This window comes from Dendrobates tinctorius, unplaced genomic scaffold, assembly GCF_039654945.1.
Source record: "Dendrobates tinctorius isolate UK_male_01 unplaced genomic scaffold, ASM3965494v1 ptg000126l, whole genome shotgun sequence".
Taxonomy (NCBI): Eukaryota; Metazoa; Chordata; class Amphibia; order Anura; family Dendrobatidae; genus Dendrobates; species Dendrobates tinctorius.
The window spans coordinates 18,846,611-18,868,911 of record NW_027361794.1 but is presented as its reverse complement, the minus strand read 5'-3'; the positions used below and the strand labels follow the sequence as shown (position 1 = coordinate 18,868,911).

General features: G+C 40.6%; 1 protein-coding gene across 1 annotated transcript in view; it reads left to right on the top strand.

Annotated features, from left to right (window-relative positions):
- The window catches only part of LOC141047072 (uncharacterized), a 75,799-nt gene that overhangs the window by 32,180 nt on the left and 21,318 nt on the right, over positions 1 to 22,301 (top strand). The gene's annotated exons all lie outside the window — the stretch shown is intronic.

Here is a 22,301-nt window from a genome sequence, read left to right as displayed (position 1 = left end):
ATATAGTGCTCATCAGACACTGTATACAGTGCTCATCAGACACTGTACTGTATATAGAGCTCATCAGTCACTGTATATAGTGCTCATCAGACACTGTACTGTATATAGAGCTCATCAGTCACTGTATATAGTGCTCATCAGTCCCTGTATATAGTGCTCATCAGACATTGTATACAGTGCTCATCAGACACTGTACTGTATATAGAGCTCATCAGTCACTGTTTATAGTGCTCATCAGACACTGTACTGTATATAGAGCTCATCAGTCACTGTATATAGTGCCCATCAGTCACTGTACTTTATATAGAGCTCACCAGTCACTGTATATAGTTCCCATCAGTCCGTGTATATAGTGCTCATCAGACACTGTATACAGTGCTCATCAGACACTGTACTGTATATAGAGCTCATCAGTCACTGTATATAGCGCTCATCAGACACTGTACTGTATATAGAGCTCATCAGTCACTGTATATAGTGCTCATCAATCACTGTACTGTATATAGAGCTCATCAGTCACAGTATATAGAGCTCACCAGTCACTGTATATAGTGCTCATCATTCACTGTATATAGTGCTCATCAGTCCCTGTATATAGTGCTCATCAGTCCCTGTATATAGTGCTCATCAGTCCCTGTATATAGTGCTCATCAGACACTGTATACAGTGCTCATCAGACACTGTACTGTATATCGAGCTCACCAGTCACTGTATATAGTGCTCATCAGACACTGTACTGTATATAGAGCTCATCAGTCACTGTATATAGTACTCATCAGTCACTGTATATAGCGCTCATCAGTCACTGTATATAGCGCTCATCAGTCACTGTATATAGTGCTCATCAGTCTCTGTATATAGTGCTCATCAGTCTCTGTATATAGAGCTCATCAGACACTGTATATAGTGCTCATCAGTCACTGTATATAGTGCTCATCAGTCACTGTATATAGTGCTCATCACTCACAGTATATAGTGCTCATCACTCACTGTATATAGTGCTCATCATTCACTGTATATAGTGCTCATCAGTCACTGTATATAGTGCTCATCAGTCACTATATATAGTGCTCATCAGTCACTGTATATAGTGCTCATCAGTCACTGTATATAGTGCTCATCAGTCCCTGTGTATAGTGCTCATCAGACACTGTATACAGTGCTCATCAGACACTGTACTGTATATAGAGCTCATCAGACACTGTATATAGTGCTCTTGAGTCACTGTATATAGTGCTCATCAGTCTCTGTATATAGAGCTCATCAGACACTGTATATAGCGCTCATCAGTCACTGTATATAGTGCCCATCATTCACTGTATATAGTGCTCATCACTCACAGTATATAATGCTCATCACTCACTGTATATAGTGCTCATCATTCACTGTATATAGCGCTCATCAGTCACTGTATATAGTGCTCATCAGTCACTGTATATAGTGCTCATCAGTCACTGTATATAGAGCTCATCAGTCACTGTATATAGTGCTCATCAGTCACTGTATATAGTGCTCATCATTCACAGTATATAGAGCCCATCAGTCACTGTATATAGCGCTCATCAGTCACTGTATATAGAGCTCATCACTCACTGTATATAGTGCTCATCAGTCACTATATATAGTGCTCTTCAGTCACTGTATATAGTGCTCTTCAGTCACTGTATATAGTGCTCACCAGTCACTGTATATAGTGCTCATCAGTCACTGTATATAGAGCTCATCAGACACTGTATATAGTGCTCATCAGTCACTGTATATAGAGCTCACCAGTCACTGTATATAGTGCTCATCAGTCACTGTATATAGTGCTCATCAGTCACTGTATATAGCGCTCTTCAGTCACTGTATATAGTGCTCATCAGTCACTGTACTGTATATAGAGCTCACCAGTCACAGTATATAGAGCTCACCAGTCACTGTATATAGTGCTTATCAGTCACTGTATATAGTGCTCACCAGTCACTGTATATAGTGCTCACCAGTCACTGTATATAGTGCTCATCAGTCACTGTATATAGAGCTCATCAGTCACTGTATATAGTGCTCATCAGTCACTGTATATAGAGCTCACCAGTCACTGTATATAGTGCTCATCAGTCACTGTATATAGTGCTCATCAGTCACTGTATATAGCGCTCTTCAGTCACTGTATATAGTGCTCATCAGTCACTGTACTGTATATAGAGCTCATCAGTCACAGTATATAGAGCTCACCAGTCACTGTATACAGTGCTCATCAGACACTGTACTGTATAGAGCTCATCAGTCACTGTATATAGTGCTCATCAGACACTGTACTGTATATAGAGCTCATCAGTCACTGTATATAGTGCCCATCAGTCACTGTACTGTATATAGAGCTCATCAGTCACTGTATATAGTGCCCATCAGTCCGTGTATATAGTGCTCATCAGACACTGTATACAGTGCTCATCAGACACTGTACTGTATATAGAGCTCATCAGTCACTGTATATAGCGCTCAGACACTGTACTGTATATAGAGCTCATCAGTCACTGTATATAGTGCTCATCAGTCACTGTACTGTATATAGAGCTCATCAGTCACAGTATATAGAGCTTACCAGTCACTGTATTAGTGCTCATCAGTCACTGTATATAGTGCTCATCAGTCACTGTATATAGTGCTCATCAGTCCCTGTATATAGTGCTCATCAAACACTGTATATAGTGCTCATCAGACACTGTACTGTATATAGAGCTCATCAGTCACTGTATATAGCGTTCATCAGTCCCTGTATATAGTGCTCATCAGTCACTGTTCTGTATATAGTGCTCATCAGTCACTGTATATAGTGCTCATCAGTCACTGTATATAGCGCTCATCGGTCACTGTATATAGTGCCCATCAGTCCCTGTATATAGTGCTCATCAGACACTGTATACAGTGCTCATCAGACACTGTACTGTATATAGAGCTCATCAGTCACTGTATATAGCGCTCATCAGTCCCTGTATATAGTGCTCATCAGTCACTGTATATAGTGCTCATCAGACACTGTACTGTATATAGTGCTCATCAGTCCCTGTATATAGTGCTCATCAGACACTGTACTGTATATAGTGCTCATCAGTCACTGTATATAGTGCTCATCAGTCACTGTATATAGTGCTCATCAGTCACTGTATATACTGCTCATCAGTCACTGTATATAGTGCTCATCAGTCACTGTATATAGCGCTCATCAGTCACTGTATATAGTACTCATCAGTCACTGTATATAGCGCTCATCAGTCACTGTATATAGTACTCATCAGTCCCTCTATATAGAGCTCATCAGTCAATGTATATAGAGCTCATCAGTCACTGTATATAGTGCTCATCAGTCACTGTATATAGTGCTCATCAGTCACTGTATATAGTGCTCATCAGTCACTGTATATAGTGCTCATCAGTCACTGTATATAGCGCTCATCAGTCCCTGTATATAGCGCTCATCAGTCCCTGTATATAGTGCTCATCAGACACTTTACTGTATATAGAGCTCATCAGTCACTGTATATAGTGCCCATCAGTCAGTTTATATAGCGCTCATCAGTCACTGAATATAGTGCTCATCAGTCACAGTATATAGTGCTCATCAGAAACTGTATATAGAGCTCATCAGTCACTGTATATAGAGCTCATCAGTCACAGTATATAGTGCTCATCAGTCACTGTATATAGCGCTCATCAGTCACTGTATATAGAGCCCATCAGTCACTGTATATAGAGCCCATCAGTCACTGTATATAGCGCTCATCAGTCACTGTATATAGTGTCCATCAGTCACTGTATATATCGCTCATCAGTCACTGTATATAGAGACCATCAGTCACTGTATATAGCGCTCATCAGTCACTGTATATAGAGCTCATCAGACACTGTATATAGTGCTCATCAGTCACTGTATATAGAGCTCACCAGTCACTGTATATAGTGCTCATCAGTCACTGTATATAGTGCTCATCAGTCACTGTATATAGCGCTCTTCAGTCACTGTATATAGTGCTCATCAGTCACTGTACTGTATATAGAGCTCATCAGTCACAGTATATAGAGCTCACCAGTCACTGTATATAGTGCTCACCAGTCACTGTATATAGTGCTCATCAGTCACTGTATATAGTGCTCACCAGTCACTGTATATAGTGCTCACCAGTCACTGTATATAGTGCTCATCAGTCACTGTATATAGAGCTCATCAGTCACTGTATATAGTGCTCATCAGTCACTGTATATAGAGCTCACCAGTCACTCTATATAGTGCTCATCAGTCACTGTATATAGTGCTCATCAGTCACTGTATATAGCGCTCTTCAGTCACTGTATATAGTGCTCATCAGTCACTGTACTGTATATAGAGCTCATCAGTCACAGTATATAGAGCTCACCAGTCACTGTATACAGTGCTCATCAGACACTGTACTGTATAGAGCTCATCAGTCACTGTATATAGTGCTCATCAGACACTGTACTGTATATAGAGCTCATCAGTCACTGTATATAGTGCCCATCAGTCACTGTACTGTATATAGAGCTCATCAGTCACTGTATATAGTGCCCATCAGTCCGTGTATATAGTGCTCATCAGACACTGTCTACAGTGCTCATCAGACACTGTACTGTATATAGAGATCATCAGTCACTGTATATAGCGCTCAGACACTGTACTGTATATAGAGCTCATCAGTCACTGTATATAGTGCTCATCAGTCACTGTACTGTATATAGAGCTCATCAGTCACAGTATATAGAGCTCACCAGTCACTGTATTAGTGCTCATCAGTCACTGTATATAGTGCTCATCAGTCACTGTATATAGTGCTCATCAGTCACTGTATATAGTGCTCATCAGTCCCTGTGTATAGTGCTCATCAAACACTGTATATAGTGCTCATCAGACACTGTACTGTATATAGAGCTCATCAGTCACTGTATATAGCGTTCATCAGTCCCTGTATATAGTGCTCATCAGTCACTGTTCTGTATATAGTGCTCATCAGTCACTGTATATAGTGCTCATCAGTCACTGTATATAGCGCTCATCGGTCACTGTATATAGTGCCCATCAGTCCCTGTATATAGTGCTCATCAGACACTGTATACAGTGCTCATCAGACACTGTACTGTATATAGAGCTCATCAGTCACTGTATATAGCGCTCATCAGTCCCTGTATATAGTGCTCATCAGACACTGTACTGTATATAGTGCTCATCAGTCCCTGTATATAGTGCTCATCAGACACTGTACTGTATATAGTGCTCATCAGTCACTGTATATAGTGCTCATCAGTCACTGTATATAGTGCTCATCAGTTACAGTATATAGTGCTCATCAGTCACTGTATATAGTGCTCATCAGTCACTGTATATAGCGCTCATCAGTCACTGTATATAGTACTCATCAGTCACTGTATATAGCGCTCATCAGTCACTGTATATAGTGCTCATCAGTCACTGTATATAGAGCTCATCAGTCAATGTATATAGAGCTCATCAGTCACTGTATATAGTGCTCATCAGTCACTGTATATAGTGCTCATCAGTCACTGTATATAGTGCTCATCAGTCACTGTATATAGCGCTCATCAGTCCCTGTATATAGCGCTCATCAGTCCCTGTATATAGTGCTCATCAGACACTTTACTGTATATAGAGCTCATCAGTCACTGTATATAGTGCCCATCAGTCAGTTTATATAGCGCTCATCAGTCACTGAATATAGTGCTCATCAGTCACAGTATATAGTGCTCATCAGAAACTGTATATAGAGCTCATCAGTCACTGTATATAGAGCTCATCAGTCACAGTATATAGTGCTCATCAGTCACTGTATATAGCGCTCATTAGTCACTGTATATAGAGCCCATCAGTCACTGTATATAGAGCCCATCAGTCACTGTATATAGCGCTCATCAGTCACTGTATATAGTGTCCATCAGTCACTGTATATATCGCTCATCAGTCACTGTATATAGAGACCATCAGTCACTGTATATAGCGCTCATCAGTCACTGTATATAGTGCTAATCAGTTACTGTATATAGTGCTCATCAGTCACTGTATATAGTTCTCATCAGTCTCTGTATATAGTGCTCATCAGTCACTGTATATAGTGCCCATCAGTCCCTGTATATAGTGCTCATCAGACACTGTATACAGTGCTCATCAGACACTGTACTGTATATAGAGCTCATCAGTCACTGTATATAGCGCTCATCAGTCCCTGTATATAGTGCTCATCAGACACTGTACTGTATATAGTGCTCATCAGTCCCTGTATATAGTGCTCATCAGACACTGTACTGTATATAGTGCTCATCAGTCACTGTATATAGTGCTCATCAGTCACTGTATATAGTGCTCATCAGTTACAGTATATAGTGCTCATCAGTCACTGTATATAGTGCTCATCAGTCACTGTATATAGCGCTCATCAGTCACTGTATATAGTACTCTTCAGTCACTGTATATAGCGCTCATCAGTCACTGTATATAGTGCTCATCAGTCCCTCTATATAGAGCTCATCAGTCAATGTATATAGAGCTCATCAGTCACTGTATATAGTGCTCATCAGTCACTGTATATAGTGCTCATCAGTCACTATAGTGCTCATCAGTCACTGTATATAGCGCTCATCAGTCCCTGTATATAGCGCTCATCAGTCCCTGTATATAGTGCTCATCAGACACTTTACTGTATATAGAGCTCATCAGTCACTGTATATAGTGCCCATCAGTCAGTTTATATAGCGCTCATCAGTCACTGAATATAGTGCTCATCAGTCACAGTATATAGTGCTCATCAGAAACTGTATATAGAGCTCATCAGTCACTGTATATAGTGCTCATCAGTCACAGTATATAGTGCTCATCAGTCACTGTATATAGCGCTCATCAGTCACTGTATATAGAGCCCATCAGTCACTGTATATAGAGCCCATCAGTCACTGTATATAGCGCTCATCAGTCACTGTATATAGTGTCCATCAGTCACTGTATATATCGCTCATCAGTCACTGTATATAGAGACCATCAGTCACTGTATATAGCGCTCATCAGTCACTGTATATAGTGCTAATCAGTCACTGTATATAGTGCTCATCAGTCACTGTATATAGTTCTCATCAGTCCCTGTATATAGTGCTCATCAGTCACTGTATATAGTGCCCATCATTTGTAGTATATAGTGCTCATCCGTCAGTGTATATAGTGCTCATCAGTCACTATATGCAGTGCACATCAGTCACTGTATATAGTGCACATCAGTCACTGTACATAGTGCTCATAAGTAACAGTATATAGTGTCCATCAGTCACTGTATATAGTGTCCATCAGTCACTGTATATAGTGTCCATCAGTCACTGTATATAGTGTGCTTCAGTCACAGTATATAGTGCTCATCAGTTGCTGTATATAGTGCCCATCAGTCACTGTATATAGCGCTCATCAGTCCCTGTATATAGAGCGTTATCAGTCACTGTATATAGAACCCATCAGTCACTGTATATAGTACTCATCAGTCACTGTATATAGTGCCCATCATTTGTAGTATATAGTGCTCATCAGTCAGTGTATATAGTGCTCATCAGTCACTGTATATAGTGCTCATCATTCACTGTATATAGTGCTCATCAGTCACTGTATGTAGTGCTCATCAGTCACTGTAAATAGCGCTCATCAGTCACTGTATATAGTGCTCATCAGTCCCTGTGTATAGTGCTCATCAGACACTGTTCTGTATATAGAGCTCATCAGACACTGTATATAGTGCTCTTCAGTCACTGTATATAGTGCTCATCAGTCTCTGTATATAGAGCTCATCAGACACTGTATATAGCGCTCATCAGTCACTGTATATAGTTCCCATCATTCACTGTATATAGTGCTCATCACTCACAGTATATAGTGCTCATCACTCACAGTATATAGTGCTCATCACTCACTGTATATAGCGCTCATCATTCACTGTATATAGCGCTCATCAGTCACTGTATATAGTGCTCATCAGTCACTTTATATAGTGCTCATCAGTCACTGTATATAGAGCACATCAGTCACTGTATATAGTGCTCATCAGTCACTGTATATAGAGCTCATCATTCACAGTATATAGAGCCCATCAGTCACTGTATATAGCGCTCATCAATCACTGTATATAGAGCTCATCACTCACTGTATATAGTGCTCATCAGTCACTATATATAGTGCTCTTCAGTCACTGTATATAGTGCTCTTCAGTCACTGTATATAGTGCTCATCAGTCACTGTATATAGAGCTCATCAGACACTGTATATAGTGCTCACCAGTCACTGTATATAGAGCTCACCAGTCACTGTATATAGTGCTCATCAGTCACTGTATATAGTGCTCCTCAGTCACTGTATATAGCGCTCATCAGTCACTGTATATAGTGCTCATCAGTCACTGTACTGTATATAGAGCTCATCAGTCACAGTATATAGAGCTCACCAGTCACTGTATTAGTGCTCATCAGTCACTGTATATAGTGACCATCAGTCCCTGTATATAGTGCTCATCAGACACTGTATACAGTGCTCATCAGACACTGTACTGTATAGAGCTCATCAGTCACTGTATATAGTGCTCATCAGACACTGTACTGTATATAGAGCTCATCAGTCACTGTATATAGTGCCCATCAGTCACTGTACTGTATATAGAGCTCATCAGTCACTGTATATAGTGCCCATCAGTCCGTGTATATAGTGCTCATCAGACACTGTATACAGTGCTCATCAGACAATGTACTGTATATAGAGCTCATCAGTCACAGTATATAGAGCTCACCAGTCACTGTATTAGTGCTCATCAGTCACTGTATATAGTGCTCATCAGTCACTGTATATAGTGCTCATCAGTCCCTGTATATAGTGCTCATCAGACACTGTACTGTATATAGAGCTCATCAGTCACTGTACTGTATATAGCGCTCATCAGTCCCTGTATATAGTGCTCATCAGTCACTGTACTATATATAGTGCTCATCAGTCACTGTATATAGTGCTCATCAGTCACTGTATATAGCGCTCATCGGTCACTGTATATAGTGCCCATCAGTCCCTGCATATAGTGCTCATCAGACACTGTATACAGTGCTCCTCAGACACTGTACTGTATATAGAGCTCATCAGTCACTGTATATAGCGCTCATCAGTCCCTGTATATAGTGCTCATCAGACACTGTACTGTATATAGTGCTCATCAGTCCCTGTATATAGTGCTCATCAGTCCCTGTATATAGTGCTCATCAGACACTGTACTGTATATAGTGCTCATCAGTCACTGTATATAGTGCTCATCAGTCACTGTATATAGTGCTCATCAGTTACAGTATATAGTGCTCATCAGTCACTGTATATAGTGCTAATCAGTCACTGTATATAGTGCTCATCAGTTACAGTATATAGTGCTCATCAGTCACTGTATATAGTGCTCATCAGTCACTGTACATAGTGCTCATAAGTAACAGTATATAGTGCTCATCAGTCGCTGTATATAGTGCCCATCAGTCACTGTATATAGTGTTCATCAGTCCCTGTACATAGAGCATTATCAGTCACTGTATATAGAACCCATCAGTCACTGTATATAGTACTCATCAGTCACTGTATATAGTGCCCATCATTTGAAGTATATAGTGCTCATCAGTCAGTGTATATAGTGCTCATCAGTCACTGTATATAGTGCACATCAGTCTCTGTACATAGTGCTCATAAGTAACAGTATATAGTGCTCATCAGTCACAGTATATAGTGCTCATCAGTCACAGTATATAGTGCTCATCAGTCGCTGTATATAGTGCCTATCAGTCACTGTATATAGTGCTCATCAGTCCCTGTACATAGAGCATTATCAGTCACTGTATATAGAACCCATCAGTCACTGTATATAGAACCCATCAGTCACTGTATATAGTACTCATCAGTCACTGTATATAGTGCCCATCATTTGTAGTATATAGTGCTCATCAGTCACTGTATATAGTGCACATCAGTCACTGTATATAGTGCACATCAGTCTCTGTACATAGTGCTCATAAGTAACAGTATATAGTGCTCATCAGTCACAGTATATAGTGCTCATCAGTCACAGTATATAGTGCTCATCAGTCACTGTATATAGTGCTCATCAGTCACAGTATATAGTGCGCATCAGTCACAGTATATAGTGCTCATCAGTCACAGTATATAGTGTCCATAAGTCACTGTATATAGTGCTCATCAGTCTATGTATATAGAGCATTATCAGTCACTGTATATAGAGCCCATCAGTCTCTGTATATAGTGCCCATCAGTCACTGTATATAGTGCCCATCAGTCACTGTATATAGTGCTCTGTAGTCACTGTATATTGTGTTCTGCAGTCACTGTATATAATGCTCATCAGTCACTGTATATAGTGCACATCAGTCACTGTATGTAGTGCACATCAGTCACTGTACATAGTGCTCATAAGTAACAGTATATAGTGCTCATCAGTCACTGTATATAGTGCTCATCAGTTACTGTATATAGTGCTCATCAGTCACTGTATGTAGAGCATTTTCAGTCACTGTATGTCACTGTATATAGAGCCCATCAGTCTCTGTATATAGTACCCATCAGTCACTGTATATAGTGCTCTGTAGTCACTGTATATTGTGTTCTGCAGTCACTGTATATAGTGCTCATCAGTCACTGTATATAGTGCACATCAGTCACTGTATATAGTGCACATTAGTCACTGTACATAGTGCTCATCAGTAACAGTATATAGTGCTCATCAGTCACTGTATATAGTGCTCATCAGTCACTGTATATAGTGCTCATCAGTTACAGTATATAGTGCTCATCAGTCACTGTATATAGTGCTCATCAGTCACTGTACATAGTGCTCATAAGTAACAGTATATAGTGCTCATCAGTCGCTGTATATAGTGCCCATCAGTCACTGTATATAGTGTTCATCAGTCCCTGTACATAGAGCATTATCAGTCACTGTATATAGAACCCATCAGTCACTGTATATAGTACTCATCAGTCACTGTATATAGTGCCCATCATTTGAAGTATATAGTGCTCATCAGTCAGTGTATATAGTGCTCATCAGTCACTGTATATAGTGCACATCAGTCTCTGTACATAGTGCTCATAAGTAACAGTATATAGTGCTCATCAGTCACAGTATATAGTGCTCATCAGTCACAGTATATAGTGCTCATCAGTCGCTGTATATAGTGCCCATCAGTCACTGTATATAGTGCTCATCAGTCCCTGTACATAGAGCATTATCAGTCACTGTATATAGAACCCATCAGTCACTGTATATAGAACCCATCAGTCACTGTATATAGTACTCATCAGTCACTGTATATAGTGCCCATCATTTGTAGTATATAGTGCTCATCAGTCACAGTATATAGTGCTCATCAGTCACTGTATATAGTGCTCATCAGTCACTGTATATAGTGCTCATCAGTCACAGTATATAGTGCGCATCAGTCACAGTATATAGTGCTCATCAGTCACAGTATATAGTGTCCATAAGTCACTGTATATAGTGCTCATCAGTCCATGTATATAGAGCATTATCAGTCACTGTATATAGAGCCCATCAGTCTCTGTATATAGTGCCCATCAGTCACTGTATATAGTGCCCATCAGTCACTGTATATAGTGCTCTGTAGTCACTGTATATTGTGTTCTGCAGTCACTGTATATAATGCTCATCAGTCACTGTATATAGTGCACATCAGTCACTGTATGTAGTGCACATCAGTCACTGTACATAGTGCTCATAAGTAACAGTATATAGTGCTCATCAGTCACTGTATATAGTGCTCATCAGTTACTGTATATAGTGCTCATCAGTCACTGTATGTAGAGCATTTTCAGTCACTGTATGTCACTGTATATAGAGCCCATCAGTCTCTGTATATAGTACCCATCAGTCACTGTATATAGTGCTCTGTAGTCACTGTATATTGTGTTCTGCAGTCACTGTATATAGTGCTCATCAGTCACTGTATATAGTGCACATCAGTCACTGTATATAGTGCACATTAGTCACTGTACATAGTGCTCATAAGTAACAGTATATAGTGCTCATCAGTCACTGTATATAGTGCACATCAGTCACTGTATATAGTGCACATCAGTCACTCTATATAGTGCTCATAAGTAACAGTATATAGTGCTCTTCAGTCACTGTATATAGTGCTCATCAGTCACTGTATATAGTGCTCATCAGTCACTGTATATAGAGCTCATCAGTCACTGTATATAGTGCCCATCAGTCACTTTATATAGCGCTCATCAGTCACTGCATATAGCGCTCATCAGTCACTGTATATAGAGCCCATCAGTCACTGTATATAGAACCCATCAGTTACTGTATATAGCGCTCATCAGTCACTGTATATAGTGCTCATCAGTCACAGTATATAGTGCCCATCAGCCACTGTATATAGCGCTCATCAGTCACTGTATATAGTGTCCATCAGTCACTGTATATATCGCTCATCAGTCACTGTATATAGAGCCCATCAGTCACTGTATATAGTGCTCATCAGTTACTGTATATAGTGCTCATCAGTCACTGTATATAGTGCACATCAGTCCCTGTATATAGTGCTCATCAGGCACTGTATATAGTGCCCATCATTTCTAGTATATAGTGCTCATCCGTCAGTGTATATAGTGCACATCAGTCACTGTATATAGTGCACATCAGTCACTGTACATAGTGCTCATAAGTAACAGTATATAGTGCTCATCAGTCACTGTATATAATGTCCATCAGTCACTGTATATAGTGCGCTTCAGTTACAGTATATAGTGCTCATCAGTCGCTGTATATAGCGCTCATCAGTCCCTGTATATAGAGCTTTATTAGTCACTGTATATAGAACCCATCAGTCACTGTATATAGTACTCATCAGTCACTGTATATAGTGCCCATCATTTGTAGTATATAGTGCTCATCAGTCAGTGTATATAGTGCTCATCAGTCACTGTATATAGTGCACATCAGTCACTGTACATAGTGCTCATAAGTAACAGTATATAGTGCTCATCAGTCACTGTATATAATGTCCATCAGTCACTGTATATAGTGTCCATCAGTCACTGTATATAGTGCGCTTCAGTCACAGTATATAGTGCTCATCAGTCGCTGTATATAGTGCCCATCAGTCACTGTATATAGTGCTCATCAGTCCCTGTACATAGAGCATTATCAGTCACTGTATATAGAACCCATCAGTCACTGTATATAGTACTCATCAGTCACTGTATATAGTGCCCATCATTTGAAGTATATAGTGCTCATCAGTCAGTGTATATAGTGCTCATCAGTCACTGTATATAGTGCACATCAGTCTCTGTACATAGTGCTCATAAGTAACAGTATATAGTGCTCATCAGTCACAGTATATAGTGCTCATCAGTCACAGTATATAGTGCTCATCAGTCGCTGTATATAGTGCCCATCAGTCACTGTATATAGTGCTCATCAGTCCCTGTACATAGAGCATTATCAGTCACTGTATATAGAACCCATCAGTCACTGTATATAGAACCCATCAGTCACTGTATATAGTACTCATCAGTCACTGTATATAGTGCCCATCATTTGTAGTATATAGTGCTCATCAGTCACTGTATATAGTGCACATCAGTCACTGTATATAGTGCACATCAGTCACTGTATATAGTGCACATCAGTCACTGTACATAGTGCTCATCAGTCACTGTATATAGTGCTCATCAGTCACTGTATATAGTGCTCATCAGTCCCTGTACATAGAGCATTATCAGTCACTGTATATAGAACCCATCAGTCACTGTATATAGTACTCATCAGTCACTGTATATAGTGCCCATCATTTGAAGTATATAGTGCTCATCAGTCAGTGTATATAGTGCTCATCAGTCACTGTATATAGTGCACATCAGTCTCTGTACATAGTGCTCATAAGTAACAGTATATAGTGCTCATCAGTCACAGTATATAGTGCTCATCAGTCGCTGTATATAGTGCCCATCAGTCACTGTATATAGTGCTCATCAGTCCCTGTACATAGAGCATTATCAGTCACTGTATATAGAACCCATCAGTCACTGTATATAGAACCCATCAGTCACTGTATATAGTACTCATCAGTCACTGTATATAGTGCCCATCATTTGTAGTATATAGTGCTCATCAGTCACAGTATATAGTGCTCATCAGTCACAGTATATAGTGCTCATCAGTCACTGTATATAGTGCACATCAGTCACTGTACATAGTGCTCATCAGTCACTGTATATAGTGCTCATCAGTCACTGTATATAGTGCTCATCAGTCACAGTATATAGTGCGCATCAGTCACAGTATATAGTGCTCATCAGTCACAGTATATAGTGTCCATAAGTCACTGTATATAGTGCTCATCAGTCCCTGTATGTAGAGCATTATCAGTCACTGTATATAGAGCCCATCAGTCTCTGTATATAGTACCCATCAGTCACTATATATAGTGCCCATCAGTCACTGTATATAGTGCTCTGTAGTCACTGTATATTGTGTTCTGCAGTCACTGTATATAATGCTCATCAGTCACTGTATATAGTGCACATCAGTCACTGTATGTAGTGCACATCAGTCACTGTACATAGTGCTCATAAGTAACAGTATATAGTGCTCATCAGTCACAGTATATAGTGCTCATCAGTCACTGTATATAGTGCTCATCAGTCACTGTATGTAGTGCTCATCAGTCACTGTATATAGCACTCCTCAGTCACTGTATATAGTGCTCATCAGTCACAGTATATAGTGCGCATCAGTCACAGTATGTAGTGCTCATCAGTCACAGTATATAGTGTCCATAAGTCACTGTATATAGTGCTCATCAGTCACAGTATATAGTGCTGATCAGTCACTGTATATAGCGCTCATCAGTCCCTGTATATAGAGCATTATCAGTCACTGTATATAGTGCCCATCAGTCACTTTATATAGCGCTCATCAGTCACTGCATATAGCGCTCATCAGTCACTGTATATAGAGCCCATCAGTCACTGTATATAGAACCCATCAGTTACTGTATATAGCGCTCATCAGTCACTGTATATAGTGCTCATCAGTCACAGTATATAGTGCCCATCAGCCACTGTATATAGCGCTCATCAGTCACTGTATATAGTGTCCATCAGTCACTGTATATATCGCTCATCAGTCACTGTATATAGAGCCCATCAGTCACTGTATATAGTGCTCATCAGTTACTGTATATAGTGCTCATCAGTCACTGTATATAGTGCACATCAGTCCCTGTATATAGTGCTCATCAGGCACTGTATATAGTGCCCATCATTTCTAGTATATAGTGCTCATCCGTCAGTGTATATAGTGCACATCAGTCACTGTATATAGTGCACATCAGTCACTGTACATAGTGCTCATAAGTAACAGTATATAGTGCTCATCAGTCACTGTATATAATGTCCATCAGTCACTGTATATAGTGCGCTTCAGTTACAGTATATAGTGCTCATCAGTCGCTGTATATAGCGCTCATCAGTCCCTGTATATAGAGCTTTATTAGTCACTGTATATAGAACCCATCAGTCACTGTATATAGTACTCATCAGTCACTGTATATAGTGCCCATCATTTGTAGTATATAGTGCTCATCAGTCAGTGTATATAGTGCTCATCAGTCACTGTATATAGTGCACATCAGTCACTGTACATAGTGCTCATAAGTAACAGTATATAGTGCTCATCAGTCACTGTATATAATGTCCATCAGTCACTGTATATAGTGTCCATCAGTCACTGTATATAGTGCGCTTCAGTCACAGTATATAGTGCTCATCAGTCGCTGTATATAGTGCCCATCAGTCACTGTATATAGTGCTCATCAGTCCCTGTACATAGAGCATTATCAGTCACTGTATATAGAACCCATCAGTCACTGTATATAGTACTCATCAGTCACTGTATATAGTGCCCATCATTTGAAGTATATAGTGCTCATCAGTCAGTGTATATAGTGCTCATCAGTCACTGTATATAGTGCACATCAGTCTCTGTACATAGTGCTCATAAGTAACAGTATATAGTGCTCATCAGTCACAGTATATAGTGCTCATCAGTCACAGTATATAGTGCTCATCAGTCGCTGTATATAGTGCCCATCAGTCACTGTATATAGTGCTCATCAGTCCCTGTACATAGAGCATTATCAGTCACTGTATATAGAACCCATCAGTCACTGTATATAGAACCCATCAGTCACTGTATATAGTACTCATCAGTCACTGTATATAGTGCCCATCATTTGTAGTATATAGTGCTCATCAGTCACTGTATATAGTGCACATCAGTCACTGTATATAGTGCACATCAGTCACTGTATATAGTGCACATCAGTCACTGTACATAGTGCTCATCAGTCACTGTATATAGTGCTCATCAGTCACTGTATATAGTGCTCATCAGTCCCTGTACATAGAGCATTATCAGTCACTGTATATAGAACCCATCAGTCACTGTATATAGTACTCATCAGTCACTGTATATAGTGCCCATCATTTGAAGTATATAGTGCTCATCAGTCAGTGTATATAGTGCTCATCAGTCACTGTATATAGTGCACATCAGTCTCTGTACATAGTGCTCATAAGTAACAGTATATAGTGCTCATCAGTCACAGTATATAGTGCTCATCAGTCGCTGTATATAGTGCCCATCAGTCACTGTATATAGTGCTCATCAGTCCCTGTACATAGAGCATTATCAGTCACTGTATATAGAACCCATCAGTCACTGTATATAGAACCCATCAGTCACTGTATATAGTACTCATCAGTCACTGTATATAGTGCCCATCATTTGTAGTATATAGTGCTCATCAGTCACAGTATATAGTGCTCATCAGTCACAGTATATAGTGCTCATCAGTCACTGTATATAGTGCACATCAGTCACTGTACATAGTGCTCATCAGTCACTGTATATAGTGCTCATCAGTCACTGTATATAGTGCTCATCAGTCACAGTATATAGTGCGCATCAGTCACAGTATATAGTGCTCATCAGTCACAGTATATAGTGTCCATAAGTCACTGTATATAGTGCTCATCAGTCCCTGTATGTAGAGCATTATCAGTCACTGTATATAGAGCCCATCAGTCTCTGTATATAGTACCCATCAGTCACTATATATAGTGCCCATCAGTCACTGTATATAGTGCTCTGTAGTCACTGTATATTGTGTTCTGCAGTCACTGTATATAATGCTCATCAGTCACTGTATATAGTGCACATCAGTCACTGTATGTAGTGCACATCAGTCACTGTACATAGTGCTCATAAGTAACAGTATATAGTGCTCATCAGTCACAGTATATAGTGCTCATCAGTCACTGTATATAGTGCTCATCAGTCACTGTATGTAGTGCTCATCAGTCACTGTATATAGCACTCCTCAGTCACTGTATATAGTGCTCATCAGTCACAGTATATAGTGCGCATCAGTCACAGTATGTAGTGCTCATCAGTCACAGTATATAGTGTCCATAAGTCACTGTATATAGTGCTCATCAGTCACAGTATATAGTGCTGATCAGTCACTGTATATAGCGCTCATCAGTCCCTGTATATAGAGCATTATCAGTCACTGTATATAGAGCCCATCAGTCTCTGTATATAGTACCCATCAGTCACTGTATATAGTGCCCATCAGTCACTGTATATAGTGCTCATCAGTCACTGTATATAGTGCTCATCAGTCACTGTATATAGTGCTCATCAGTCACTGTATATAGCGCTCATCAGTCACTGTATATAGAGCCCATCAGCCATTGTATATATAGCCCATCAGTCACTGTATATAGTGCTCATCAGTCACTGTATATAGAGCATTTTCAGTCACTGTATATAGAGCCCATCAGTCTCTGTATATAGTACCCATCAGTCATTGTATATAGTGCTCTGTAGTCACTGTATATTGTGTTCTGCAGTCACTGTATATAGTGCTCATCAGTCACTGTATATAGTGCACATCAGTCACTGTATATAGTGCACATCAGTCACTGTATATAGTGCACATTAGTCACTGTATATAGTGCACATTAGTCACTGTACATAGTGCTTATAAGTAACAGTATAAAGTGCTCATCAGTCACTGTATATAGTGCACATCAGTCACTGTATATAGTGCACATCAGTCACTGTACATAGTGCTCATAAGTAACAGTATATAGTGCTCTTCAGTCACTGTATATAGTGCTCATCAGTCACTGTATATAGTGCTCATCAGTCACTGTATATAGTGCTCATCAGTCACTGTATATGGGTCACCCTCCCAGGGACGTGGGGTACTTGGTACCGGGCCTGTGTCAGGGGGGGTGTCACAGCAGCGGTGACCCGGTCCGTGGCCCTGGGCGCCCAAATCAAGGGTGGTTTTGGTAGTGTAGTTTATATGAATAGTTCGTGACGCCACCTGTGGTGTTTGGCAAGTAAGATGTTAAGCCAACGCTGCTTGCAGATCCGCTGGGACTGATGGTGTGATGCAGCAAAGATGGTGTAGCTCCCCACAGGTGGAGCTGTAGTCCCAGGGCAGTGTAGGTGCAATGGATCTGGAGAAGAGCAGGATGATGTGGATGCTGGTACCCAGATGTAGGGGTGCTGAAGGTGTTAGCACACAAATCAATGGAGGACACCAGAGCTTGCAATTTCAAAGCTTTACTCACAGTTCGTGGTACACACTGGTGCCTGCCTCCGTGCCGTGTCCTCCGGGGTAGAGACTCAATCAACCTCCCGGGCAAGTCAGGGCTCTCCTCTCCAACACTCCGCCAACATGTACCTTTCCTGAACGACTCCTCCAATGCGCCTTGTGGTGTGAAGCACTCCAGTACTTAGTTACCCTGGAATACCTCCTTTCTAGATGTTCCTAGAACTCTACTTGTATGACAGACAGCTGTAGCCTGCTTGGGGATTCTCCTGGATCCCGACTCTCTATCCGTGTTGCTGTTGTGTCCCAAGTCTTGGATGGGAGTAGTGCATTTACAGCCAACTACTCCACCGGTGTCTGCTGCAGAACCATAAGTGTCCATACAATCTTGGGGACCGGGCCCCGGCCTTGCGCTGAGAACATACAGGCAGGGTTCCTATCCAACCCACTCCTCCTCTGTGTTCTCTACTCCTTCGTTCCGTACTTGTCTCTCCTTCGTATGGATGCTTAGGTTACAGGTCTACGTCTTTCCACCTTTCTTACTTTCCCGTGCCAGCTGGCTCAGGATCCTCCTTCGTATGGATGCTTAGGTTACAGGTCTACGTCTTTCCACCTTTCTTACTTTCCCGTGCCAGCTGGCTCAGGATCCTCACTCCTCACTCTGAGTGACTTCCTACTCTTCCGACCTTCTGTCAGACGGCCCCCTAAGGGACTGACTTGTAATTCTAAACCTTCCCAATCTTTTATAGGAATCTAAACTCCACCCACCTCCCAGCACATCTCGTGTTACAAAGCAAGGACCCAGGAAAGGTGCTCTGCTACCCTCTAAGCATGGAGCTGCAATCTGGTCCTTTGCTGAACTATCCTGTGGGCGGGTGTAGGTGTTGGAGTGTGGAAAGGAGCTCCCAACTTACCAGGATGGTGGGGCACTACACCTTAGGAGAAGGTGCAGTACCTCTGTGGCGACTGAGCCTCAGGGGCACCACATATATAGCGCTCCTCAGTCACTGTATAAAGTGCTCATCAGTCACTGTATAAAGTGCTCATCAGTCACAGTATATAGAGGGTTATCAGTCACTGTATATAGAGCTCATCAGTCACAGTATATAGAGCTCATTAGTGACTGTATATAGTGCCCATCAGTCACTGTATATAGAGCTCATCAGTCACTGTATAAAGTGCTCATCAGTCACTGTATAAAGTGCTCATCAGTCACAGTATATAGAGCTCATCAGTCACTGCATATAGCGCTCATCAGTCACTGTATATAGTGCTCATCAGTCACTGTATATAGCGCTCATCAGTCCCTGTATATAGAGGGTTATCAGTCACTGTATATAGAGCTCATCAGTCACAGTATATAAAGCTCATTAGTGACTGTATATACTGCCCATCAGTCACTGTATAAAGTGCTCATCAGTCACTGTATAAAGTGCTCATCAGTCACAGTATATAGAGCTCATCAGTCACTGCATATAGTGCTCATCAGTCACTGTATATAGTGCTCATCAGTCACTGTATATAGCGCTCATCAGTCCCTGTATATAGAGGGTTATCAGTCACTGTATATAGAGCTCATCAGTCACAGTATATAGAGCTCATTAGTGACTGTATATAGTGCCCATCAGTCACTGTATATAGAGCTCATCAGTCACTGTATAAAGTGCTCATCAGTCACTGTATAAAGTGCTCATCAGTCACAGTATATAGAGCTCATCAGTCACTGCATATAGCGCTCATCAGTCACTGTATATAGTGCTCATCAGTCACTGTATATAGCGCTCATCAGTCCCTGTATATAGAGGGTTATCAGTCACTGTATATAGAGCTCATCAGTCACAGTATATAGAGCTCATTAGTGACTGTATATAGTGCCCATCAGTCACTGTATATAGTGCTCATCAGTCACTGTATATAGTGCTCATCAGTCACTGTATATAGTGCTCATCAGTCACTGTATATAGTGCTCATCAGTCACTGTATATAGTGCTCATCAGTCACTGTGTATAGAGCTCATCAGTCACTGTATATAGCGCTCATCAGTCCCTGTATATAGAGCGTTATCAGTCACTGTATATATAGCCCATCAGTCACTGTATGTAGAGCCCATCAGTCACTGTATATAGCGCTCATCAGTCACAGTATATAGTGTCCATCAGTCACTGTATATAGTGCCCATCAGTCTCTGTATATAGTACCCATCAGTCACTGTATATAGTGCTCATCTTTTGTAGTATATAGTGCTCATTAGTCACTGTATATAGTGCTCATCATTAGTATATAGTGCTCATCAGTCACTGTATATAGTGCTCATCAGTCCCTGTATATAGTGCACATCAGTCACTGTATATAGTGCTCTTCAGTCACTGTATATAGAACTCATCAGTCACTGTATATAGTGCTCATCAGTCACAGTATATAGTGCTCATCAGTGACTGGATATAGTGTTCATCAGTCACTGTACATAGTGCTCATAAGTAACAGTATATAGTGCTCATCAGTCACTGTATATAGTGCTCATCATTTACTGTATATAGCGCTCCTCAATCAATGTATATAGTGTCCATCAGTCACTGTATATAGTGTCCATCAGTCACTCTATATAGTGCTCATCAGTCACTGTATACAGAACGTTATCAGTCACTGTATATAGAGCCCATCAGTCACTGTATATAGAGCTCATTAGTGACTGTTTATAGTGCCCATCAGTCTGTATATAGTACCCATCAGTCACTGTATATAGTGCCCATCAGTCACTGTATATAGTGCTCTGTAGTCAATATATATTGTGTTCTGCAGTCACTGTATATAGTGCTCATCAGTCACTGTATATAGTGCTCATCATTTGTAGTATATAGTGCTCATCAGTCACAGTATATAGTGCTCATCAGTCACTGTATATAGTGCTCATCAGTCACTGTATATAGTGTTCATCAGTCACTGTATATAGTGCTCATCATTTGTAGTATATAGTGCTCATCAGTCACAGTATATAGTGCTCATCAGTCACAGTATATAGTGCTCATCAGTCACTGTATATAGTGCTCATCAGTCACTGTATATAGTGAGCATCAGTCACTGTATATAGTGCTCATCAGCCACTGTATATAGCGCTCATCAATCACAGTATATAGTGCTCATCAGCCACTGTATATAGCGCTCATCAATCACAGTATATAGTGCTCATCAGCCACTGTATATAGCGCTCATCAATCACAGTATATAGTACCCATCAGACGGGAAACCTTCATATAGACGGCCGGTGGGGATGGAGTCAGTGACGGACTCTGGCCAAATATGTTTCTAGAGCCGTAGTAGGAGATGAAGATGTCGTCCTCATCATGAAGTAGTTATTTCTCCTGTCCCGTGTAATGAATATCTCCTGCAGTATTGCTAATGCCGATTCCAGTGTCGGTAAATGAGACGAGAATTAGCGTTATGGAAGATGAGTCTATGAGAAACGTATTCAGCTGCCGACTCCGAGGAGGAAACTGCTTGTTGTCTGTGGCCTAAATATATAGGTTTTATTAGTAGATGTAAAGAAGGAAACTAAATACTGTAAA